Source organism: Tursiops truncatus, chromosome 9 (genome assembly GCF_011762595.2).
Source record: "Tursiops truncatus isolate mTurTru1 chromosome 9, mTurTru1.mat.Y, whole genome shotgun sequence".
NCBI lineage: Eukaryota > Metazoa > Chordata > Mammalia > Artiodactyla > Delphinidae > Tursiops > Tursiops truncatus.
The window spans coordinates 101,291,336-101,302,784 of NC_047042.1; the positions used below are offsets into that span (position 1 = coordinate 101,291,336).

At 42.9% G+C, this 11,449-nt stretch overlaps 1 pseudogene; it reads right to left on the minus strand.

Annotated features, from left to right (window-relative positions):
- Nucleotides 1-1,028: 1,028 nt before the first annotated feature.
- LOC101337114 (vacuolar protein sorting-associated protein 26A-like) lies at nt 1,029-2,388 on the minus strand (annotated as a pseudogene).
- Nucleotides 2,389-11,449: the final 9,061 nt, after the last annotated feature.

The following is an 11,449-nucleotide window of genomic DNA, read 5'->3' on the forward strand; positions in this document are numbered from 1 at the left end:
TCAAATTTTCCCCTGAAAAGGGAAGAGAATATTTGCAAGAAAATTATATCTGCATATATGTGCTAAAAAGATTCATTAAACCAAAAAATTTTTTTTTAAAGTATTTATGGAAAAATTATATAGTTTTAACAAACTAAAATGCCAACATAGCGTCAACTCCGCATTGCAGAAAACATACAGTGGTACCTATCAGTTAGTAGTAGCAAAATGGTTACTTAATCTGGTACCCACCCCCCCAAAAAAGCTGCAATGACATGCCACATAATCTCTTATGGAAAAAAATTTTAAATTCACACCACAGAAGACTTCAAAGAGAACAAAATTCAGGAAGCCATGGAATGGTGGACTCAGAGGCACCTACAGTAAAACACTTGTGTGCGTTTCTCAAACATGTATGGAAAATCATAAATGTAGTTTTCAAAAATACTGAAATGCCATGTTTTAAATCTTTGCAGGATGTACAGGCCACTCAGGTTTTCTAATTTTATTTGAACACCCAATATTTAATTTTTTGCATGTAGAGAATAAGAGGTAATCATTAGCATGAAAAAGGAGAAGCAAAGAATTTGTCATCAACATTATGCAGAAAGAAAGCAAAATTACAAATACCAACCTACTCACATGAAAATCTTTAATGTTTATGCTGATGTATAGCTGAGTGCTTATCATTAAATGAAAGTGTGCAGTTAAAAAAGAAAAAAACAACACGGCAGTTTAAGAAAGTTCCAGTGTTTCAAAGAAAGCATTTTTTAAATATGTATATACGTGAAGAACATTTACTTATGCCATAAAATAAACTCAGCGCTGTACGATAAAGGAAGGCTATCGTAAATGGGGTTTTGGCTTTTTCCCCCGCCCTGCACGCTGCGACCATCTTTAACCTGCCGAGCTTAAATCTCAACGGATGTAGGAGGTTTTTTCTTCTTTTTTTCTCCTATTCAGTTCACATTTCAGGCGGCTCAGCAGATGCCTGTGATTCTGGCGATTCAACTCTCTGGTGAAAGTTTGCCCTCTGTTTCCTCAGTTTTTCAGGAGCTTTTCTCCACAAAATGATCTCCTGCTGCTTGAAGTACGTCCTGTCTTCCTCATCAACAAGGACTAGAATTAAAAAGCACCTCATGGGGCTTCCCTGGTGGCGCAGTGGTTGAGACTCTGCCTGCCGATCAGGGGACACGGGTTCGTGCCCCGGTCCGGGAGGATCCCACATGTTGCGGAGCGGCTGGGCCCGTGGGCCGTTGCCACTGAGCCTGCATGTCCGTAGCCTAAAAAAAAAATACCTTATGGAACATTTTTTGTTGACATCTCTCACTGTTGGAGTTGGGTCATATCCCACTAAAAACAGTCTTATTGGAGTTTATTCTCCTTTTACTGGTGTACCATCCATTATTTCATATTTAGCGATTGTTTCTGTTGTGGCACTGGGTCCAATTCCCGTGATCTCTTTTTTAAATCAATTGTAACTCCATGTGTTGGATTTTTTTTTTAATTAATTAATTTATTTATTTATGGCTGTGTTGGGTCTTCGTTTCTGTGCGAGGGCTTTCTCTAGTTGTGGCAAGCGGGGGCCACTCTTCATCGTGGTGCGCAGGCCTCTCACTATCGTGGCCTCTCTTGTTGCGGAGCACAGGCTCCAGACGCGCAGGCTCAGTAGTTGTGGCTCACAGGCCCAGTTGCTCCGCGGCATGTGGAATCCTCCCAGACCAGGGCTCGAACCCGCGTCCCCTGCATTGGCAGGCAGATTCTCAACCACTGCGCCACCAGGGAAGCCCCATGTGTTGGATTTTTATTCTTACTAATAAGTAAATTTTTCCCACAATCACATCCTTTAAATGATGCTTTGATTTATTATATTCAAATTCTACGTGTAGACAATCTTCAGTGCCCGTTTCCATCTTAACAGAGTTGTTGACATCAGGATAGGCAGCAGGCTGGTGAACAATAAGGGCATACATATTCCTTTACCAAGTCTGTCAGTCTTCTTGCTGTTGTCACTTTAAGGAAATACCTTAAGCAGCATTGGCACCGATATGAGTCGCGTGGCTTTTCCACTTGCGTACATACAAAGTCGTAACTTCTGCTCCGAGCCAGTTCTCCAGGTAAGGCTAGTTCTTTCATTAGGTTTACAGACTCGTGAGTATTACTCTTGTCATTGAAAAGTTCAGTTTGACCTACAGATTCAGTTCGGATTCCTTGGTGTTCTAGCCTCTTTCCAGGTTGCTGAAAGGCTACGTTTACCTTTCCTGAAACAGATTCTCCATCACAGAAAAGATAGCGCTTTTCTACTTTGCCAACTTCCGTTTTCATTTCCGCCATTTTCCTGTTTTCCCCATCATTAAGGACAACATCGATCTCACACATGGGACCAAACAATCCTCCAAGAAAACGCATTGTCGGTGCTGCCACCGCCGCGTCCCCCGCACTTCACTCCTCTTCCTTCAGGAGAACTCCCAGCCCAGGCTCCTGTTTTTCTAAATCTTTAGTACAAAATTTAATGCTCCTCTGCACTTTGAGACCATATCCAGGAAAGAAAGGCCAGCTGGTACCATTCTCCCAGTACTGCTTTACCCTCCTACCTTCCCCTCCCCAGGACTCTTTAAATCTCTGTGAACCACTCTTCTTGTTGGTTCTCAGTCTTTTTTCATATCTTCTTTTGTCACTCTTGCCTCTCTGTCTTTTTTCCCTCCAATGTATGTTCTCCAAAATTCACATTCTTATAAATGATAACTTGTTAAATCGAAAGGTTCTCATTTGTTCCTTTTTCCCCCTTTCACAGAAAACAAAAGCCAATTTAATGATCTCCCTTCTCCAAGATAACTCCTCATTTCCCACTCTTTCCTGCCCCTTCCAGTTTAGATCCGCAGAGCTTCGCTTCATGGGCCATTTCACCCACTTTCCAAACTTTTCCTCAGTCTGCACTTTTTCTTTTTGGAATTAAGCACCTCCTCCTCCTTTTCACGGGTTGAAGGATTTCCCTGCCGGGTCTGGGGACACAGCTGAATCACCGACTTCCTCTCCTTAGGAGGCCTTCCTAGTGGTTAGATCAGCCGTGACTCACAAGCTGCTCTGGGCATCACAGACACACGCGAGGCTTGGGAATTGCGATTATCGCTGTTATAACGTGGTTCACGTCCTGCCTTTTCTCCTCCCTCACACGTTCTGGCCCGGGAGTGAGCACATCACAGCCACCGTCCCTGGCCTGGGAGTGAGCACATCACAGATCTAGAATTCACCTGACAAGGTGTCCATCGTAACTCCGGGTTGCAGGTACCACTCTCCAGCTTGTCTTTTGGCTTGAATTTCAGACCTTTCTACCTGTTCTGATCCCTGTACCTACCAGGACCTCAGCCGACAGCTCTTACTGAATTCCCAGCTTCCCTGATCCTGACCACTGACATCTGTCATCCTCTGTGGGAGTGCCTGTTTTTCCCATTAGAGAGAATCCTCTTTGTTTTATTTTATTTTGTTTATTAATTAATTAATTTATTTGAAGTACAGTTGATTTATAGTGTAGTGTTAATTTCTGCCGTACAGCAGTGATTCAGGTATACATATGTATACATACTTTTTCATATTCTTTTCCATTATGCTTTATCACAAGATATTGAATATTGTTCCCGGTGCTATACAGTAGGACCTTGCTGTTTATTCGTTCTATGTATAATAGTTTGCATTGGTTCATCCCAAACTCCCAATCCATCCCTCCCCCGTATGCCCTCCCCCTTGGCAACCACAAGTCTACTCTCTATGTCTGTGAGTCTGTTTCTGTTTCATAGGTAAGTTCATTTGTGTCATATTTTAGATTCCATATATAAGTGATATCATATGGTATCTGTCTTTCTCCTTCTGACTTACTTCACTTAGTGTGATAATCTCTAGGTCCATCCATGTAGCTGCAGATGTATGCCAGTATCTTTTTTGCTTCTGTTCCTATTCCAGTTTCCCCTTAATTTCTGTGATGGTTTTATTTTTTCTCCAATTTATTTCCCAAGTTTGCCCACCGTTGCTTCATTTTTTTCTTACCTTCTCATTCTCTCTTTCCTGGATTATTACATATTTCCTGATGCCCTCCCTTAATAGAGGCAATTCTTAAGATTTAAAAAAATGCATGTGAGTCTGTTGCTGTTTTGTAGATAAGTTCATTTGTGTCCTCTTTTGGATTCCAGATATAAGTGATATCATATGGTATTTGTCTTTCTGACTTCTCTTAGTGTGATAATCTCTAGGTCCATCCACATTGCTGCAAATGGTATTATTTCAAGAGAATCCTCTGTATTTTAAAAGCCAATATTTTGTAATAACTGTAAATGGAATGTAACCTATAGAATTGTCTAGAAAGTTAAAAAATTAAACAAAAACCAAAGATAATTTTGCTCAGGTAATTTTGCTCAATCCTCTCGTTTCATAAAACCTGAGATCCAACAGGGTATGAGTAGTTCGTGAGAGAGTCAAGACTCAATGTTCGTTCCCTGCTTCCCAGACTTGCCAGATTCCATGGAACCAGGGCTGTTTCACGTCTGTCTTCTTTATTTGCACACAAAGTCAAGGGCCACATGCTGTATCAGCCTAAGGACGCTTCAGTGGTATTTAATGTTCCCAAGGGTGTGTCCTCGTCAGGGTTTGTCTTGCCAACCATGGTTCTTCATGCTGAACAAGGAGCTTCCTTGTGTGGTTAGTAATTTCTGAAAGAAATAGGAAAAGAAACCCATATAAATAAAAATATATATATGTAAATTCTTTTAGCTACCCAGAATCTAAATCATCCTGGAGAATTTTAGAAAGTTTAATGGAATGCATGAAACATAAATTGCTTTAATGACTTCCAGAATATTAGTGAAAATCTATTTATGTTATTTTGGTTTACGTTTTATTGATTTTTAAATTTTTCATTGTCCTCTGGCTTTCTCAGTAAAATGCATAAAACAAAGATAAGCTCATGCATAAGTTAACCAGGAATAGAGGGCAGTAAATGAGAAGTAAATGTTTTTCTGGTCTAACAGGTTGGATTGTTTTAAGTCAAAAGCTGTCCCTCAAGTGCAGTATTTTAATGATCTCGCATCTAGTTTCTTGTGAAGGAAACAGAGGGATTGGAATTTTGTAGATGCCAAATCTCATATTACTTTTGACTAAGGGCCTGGAAATCTATATTTAGTCAGCAGAGGTGGAGGAAAGTTATCTGACACCTCACTCATCCCCTCCCCACATTTTAGGGCCTTAGAAAGTTTGAATTGTCTTCATGCCACATGATTATAATGCTCTTTCAAGTGTCTCTATCTTCCTTTTTCTATTTTTAAAATTTGAAACAATTTTTTATTGAACAATATAGCTGATTTACAATGTTGTGTTAATTTCAGGAGTACAGTAAGGTGATTCAATTATACATATATATATTCTTTTTCAGATTCTTTTCCATTATGGTTTATCACAGGATATCAAATATAGTTCCCTGTGCTATACAGGAGGACCTTGTTGTTTATCTACTTTATATGTAGTAGTATGTGTCTGTTAATCCCACACTTCCGTCTTCCTTTTTTTTTTAAATGAAATTTTCAAATGCAGTTAAGACATAAGATATTTAGACATGACTAGATAATTAAAAATTATATCTGACAAAATGTGAATGCAGCAGAACAAGTTCATATTTTTTAATTTTATTTTTCATAAAATAAAAGATGCAGCTGCATGGGGCCTTTGCTAAAGTCATCTCAAATGTATGAGTTCAGATGTGGAAAAACTCGTTCGGCGGAGGAATGTGGCATTGAGGGAAAGGGGGTTGAGCTGTGCCTCCTGTTTGGGTTGAGTCTCAGGGAAGTGGCTGCAGCTCTCTGGGCCTTTTTTTTTTTTTTCATTATGTGAAAACTGAGGACATTCACTAGGTTTCAGAGCCCCATCGAGCTCTTACTTGCTGATGATATTCAACCCTAGGAAGAGCCAGGGCGAAGTGATTGCCATGATTAAGACGTCCCTGGGCATAGAAATCAAAGGCATTTCTGTAGTAAAATGTACTCAATGGAAACTCTAAGCCAGTGGGAGTCCTTCACACTTTAGCGTAAAAACAAACACGATGAATATCTGACATAAACTTGAGGCCTGAAGACTGGAAGGTCCTAAATGAAATGAAGAGGCCATCAACAGTTTGAGATGCCTTTCTCTGTCCTTCCGCTTTTCACAACTTTTTCCTGAATGTTCTTATTTCATCTTCATAACAGCTACTAAGGTAGATACCTAAGTTTCTATTTCTCCTTTTTTTTTTAAACTGAGGAAATGGAGCTCCATGATTATATGCAAAGCATTTGTAGTCACGGTGGGGGGGGGGGTAGAAAGCAAGAAAATGTGTTCAAACTGAAAATGTATAAATAAATAGTAATGCATTTTGTTATTCAGTAAGTTTCAACCCCTAAGTCTATCTATTCCTTTCCTCGGTGCTGAGGTTTATTTATGTATTTCATAGGCATTGGACTCCTTGTTTACTGTTCTTAAAAAAAAAAAACAACTGCTCCTTTTATGAGTGAGAGAGGATTTTCACAGATGAGACAGGAAACAACAGCATAAAATACCAGGGGGTGTGAAACATGAGTACAGCCACATTGCAGGATTGCAGTTGGTCAGAGAAAAGAGTGGTCAGCAGTGTTTAGCCGGGTCATAGCATGTGTCCTGCAGTCATGGAAGTAGCACGCAGACGCAAGGCTTAGTGCAGCGCGCCTTTTCTTCTTCCCTGATTGATAACTGTGGTCTTTGGCAACTGCAGCCGCCTAGAATTCTGGTACAGTTATTACTTCCCATTGTCTGTATTGGCTTCTGGCACTTTTATTTGGAACCCGTGAGAATAGAGGCTCGTTCTTTCCAGTGCAGGAACTCTGCAGCTTAAGTTCCTCTGCGTAACCGTCAAGAGTCTGAGAAATCATCAAGAGGAACACAACATGAAACAAATAAAAACAATAAAGCAATGTGTATCATCTTCTCCCCGGCTGTATCCACTTTTGTGGTGGTGCAACATTTCTTTCTTAATTCACTCGTCAACTCCCAGCTGGACATGTGTGTACCAGAGATGCTATTCATTGCTTCCTGGGCCATTTATGGTCTGTGACAGTAGAACCCTGCCCACGCCCCTCCTTTCCTGTTTGAAACAGAGGACTCGACCTTCTCCTGATACAGCTGTTTAGACCAGGGCCGACCACGTGCTCCCAGGGGGATAAATCCCCAGGATGTGCTGAGCCAGTCAAACACTCTCTTGGAAATTTGAGCTAAGAGACACCCATCAGAGGACAGAGGGCTCACAGGTAAGGTCACATAGACTCTGACAGCCATGTACGGTCATGGGCTGCTAAGGATAACTGTTGGGAGAAAGGGGAGGGGGGAGCAGCAGAGGTGACAGACACGATGACCCCTGAGACTCAGAGGACCCGGCCTCACTTTCAGACTTTCTGGGTACAGTTCACGTGAAGCCTGTCTCTACTCCCCTTTATTTCCTCGTAGGCTCCTTCTGTTTCCTGAGATGTCCAATATGTAAAGTTGATAGAAAATAAAGAAAACTCTATAATTACTACCAAGATTTCCGATTTTTCACTCCCTCTCCCCATTCCTACCAAATAGAACTGTTTTGGTTGAACAGACTTTTTGATAAGCTTCTTTGCATTCTTGCTGTGTATCTCAGGAGACACAAGTGAGGGGGAAACAAAAGTCACTGAATTGCTTTCTAAGCAGGAGTGGGACTGATGGCTACGTTCCAGGTTATTAGTGGACAGAGCTCGCCAGAGCTGAACTTGTCAGAAAAATAGAGGGTATGTGTGAGGCTTTATAGCAAGAGATAAAAGGGAACAAGGAAGAAAAAGATGATGTTGCTGGCGGCCAGGAGATGTGGGTTGGGGAACAGAATAGAAATGTTGGGTGTTGTATGTCACTTTTCAGAGAAGTAGCAAGAAAACCTGTGGGCTCACTGATGTGCTATATGGCTAGACCTGGCTTTTCTGTGGCAATTGGAGTTGGGTCGTTTGATGTAACATTGAATATAGGTTCAAGATGAGGGTCGGACAAGGTCTCCACTGCCCAGAATATCTCGATCACATCCACAATACATTTGTTTGTTATTGTTTTTGCCTTGCTTTTTAATTTGAGCTACTTTGGGGGGTTTCTACAGTTTTCGCTATCAAATGAGCTCTGGGAAAAATGATGTGGAATGTGTAAAGCGCCTGGGGGCTTCAATAAGCCTGAGACCCGACCTCCTTCTTCAGTGAATTCCCAGGTTCTTCTGAATGCCCTGGACTCATGGAGCTTTCATGAAACGACCTTATTTTTTTCCACCTGTGCCTTTGAAACAAATCTTTGGCTAGTTTGTACCCAGATTTGTGAAGCTATTTAGCTTTTGCTGGGTCCTTTTCTGTTACAAATAGTGTGGTTTCAGAAGTTAAAATGCCCAGGCCAGTCTACTGTAATAAGCTCAAGACAGGCTTCTCCTCTCTCTCAGCTTGACCTGTTTGAGGTCCAGAAGCCTGTGGGACGGGTGGGGGGCGGCTTCTCTGTGCCTCCTTCCTGGCACGTTTCTTATTCCTCTTCTGCGCCCACCAGTCCCCATTTGTCACTCCTCCAAGGCTGAGTTCAGACAGAGAAGAAATGAGGGGAAAGGCAGAGCGAATATGGAGGGTCACAGATTGCTCTAGCTGTGGCAAATGCACAAAAGTGACCTTTTATTTTCGTGGGGTGTTTTCAGGGCGTTTTCTTTGAATGTGCTCACACGGGATATTGATGGGTGACTGTAGCATCTTCCCCAGCTGTGATACCGTGCCCATCCTCACGCTTCCTGGTGTCACCCTGGGCCAGGTACTTTGCTCCGTTGGGTGGGGCTCCTGGCTTCCACCTCCCACGTGGTCCATTTCTGGTTCATGAGAAGCATCCTGTGTCCCATCACCATTACTGGTACAGCTTGCTCACTCTTCACATCCGGCTGCCTGAGAGGCACTCTGGGTTCAGCTCCTTGATTTTAAATTTTTCCAGGAGGGGTCTGTGTACCATGGCTTTATGCTTCGGGGGGCCCCATTTCAAGCTCCCTGAGGGGAACTCTGTTCTCAGAGACAACCAACAGCTTTGCTTTTCCTCATCCGGTTGTACATCCTTCTCCACCGGAAGGATGGAGATTCCAGAGAATTCCACCAACTCTCTGTATTGGAAGCTTCCCCTCAGGTGGGTGATGGCTATTGTGTGCTATCCATTTCAAACCCTTTTATCGTTTCCTGTATTAATAGTCTAACAGACCCTTTAGGCTGTAGGGATGCTTGGCTACCGTCATTACAGTTCTTAACTTCTGGTGCCTCAGTTGAAACTGAGTTAGGAAGATGCTGTTAAGCTTGGTTCTCTCTCTACTTGGAGTTATCTTACATCTCTGAGAACACCGGGCAGTTGGTGACATGTGTAAGGGGGGATGCTCCCTAAGCGCAGTGTGTGTACTGAGAGGATGTGTCTTGGCTTCTGTGATTTGAAAAGGATTCACGGAAGCGCTGGGGTTTCCGCTGGGCAGTGGAGGACACAGTGCTTCGCTTGAGATGGTGCTTTATCTAAAGAACACAGGCAGCCTCGCCAAAATGGAAAGTTTCCATTTTCTTTACTCATTAAGTACGGGGGTTGCTTACGTGCTCTTGTGTATCCAAGGAAAGTGGGAACTCGTGGCAAATTCACCCTTCACGCTAAAATCCCCGCTAGCGTGGTGCTTCTCAAACCTTGCCGTGTACACCCCTCACCTAGGCATTCTCGTAAGAACGCATATTCTGATTGAGTAGTTCTGGGGTGGGGCCCGAGATTCTGCATTTCTTCGAAAGCCCCCCAACGCTGCTATTGGTGGTCATCCTCAGAGCACCCATTTTTTTTGTATACAGGCCTGGTCCAGCGTCTTGGGTCAGCTGTCCACTTCAGATAGCATCTTCTTCTCGTCCTGCTCTGGTAGTTTCTCCCCTCAGAGCACACTTTGAGTAGCCAGGCTCCATTGCTTCCCTGAGTAATGCGTCACGTATTAAGTGACGCATTTGGTATGTAATTGTGACAAATCGCTGGAAGTCTTTCATTTTGGGAAAAGGGTCTTCGTCGTAGTTTGCACGTAATGGTCCCTCATTTCTTTGATCTGTGATTAGAAATTGTGGTACCATTCATTTGGAGAGGAGGATTGAAATAGGAAGGAAAAGAGTGGGCTTCCCATGGTCCGCTAGGCTCTCAACTGGCTTTGTGGCCGTTGCCAAGGAATCAGCATCTCCATGTTTAGCCACTTTTATTAAAGAGTTTATTGTGTTAGGTGGTCTCCAGGGGCCTAGAAAATACTAATATTATATTTCTAAATATATTTTGTGCTTGTCTACTCAGCTATATTATTAAAAAAAACTTGGGAGCCAACTCTGTATTTTTCCATATATTTTTATTCCTGGAACAGGCGCTAGAACCTTGCCCTTAGTTCATGGCCAGTAAATATTTGTGGATGATGTGGACAATGCAGAAGAACTTTGGTGATAGGAGAGTGGATCCAAATAGTGAGGGATCCACCAAGTTGTTTTTTTTTTTAATTTATTTTTATTTATTTATTTTTTTTGCGTTACGCGGGCCTCTCACTGTTGTGGCCTCTCCCGTTGTGGAGCACAGGCTCCGAACGCGCAGGCTCAGCGGCCATGGCTCACGGGCCCAGCCGCTCCGCGGCATGTGGGATCTTCCCGGACCGGGGCACGAACCCATGTCCCCTGCATCGGCAGGCGGACTCTTAACCACTGCGCCACCAGGGAAGCCCAAGTTTTTTTTTTTTTAAAGGGTATTTTTAAAAATTTATTTATTTTGGCTGCACTGGGTCTTGGTTGCTGCACGCAGGCTTTCTCTAGTTGCGGCGAGCGGGGACTACTCTTCCTTGCGGTGCGCGGGCTTCTCATTGCAGTGGCTTCTCTTGTTGCAGAGCACGGGCTCTAGGCGCCCAGGCTTCAGGAGTTGTGGCTCGTGGGCTCTAGAGCACAGTCTCAGTAGTTGTGGCACGCAGGCTCAGTAGTTGTGGCGCATGGGCTTAGTTGCTCCGTGGCATGTGGGAGCTTCCCGGCAGGGAACGAACCCGTGTCCCCTGCACTGGCAGACGGATTCTTAACCACTGTGCCACTAGGGAAGCCCTCCACCAGGTTTTTTAAAGTGTTTTTAGCAAAGCTTTATTGATTAATGATGTTGATTTCCCAAGTGAAAATAATAAATTCCATAATATCCACGTGTGCTGAGTTTCTTGCCTCTGAGTTTGACTAGGGTTAAGAGAGGCAACCCTTCCAAAATCCAGTCAGATCAGTAGAGCAAGAGAGTTATACTTTCTCATTATAAAACAATGAAGTTTTCTGAAGAAACAGGCCAAGAAATACAGGCAAAGAAAACCTATATTTCCTGTCTCACACATTTTAGTGATTCTGCATCAATAAAACTTCCTGTTCTCTTTAAGTTATGGTTCACCAGG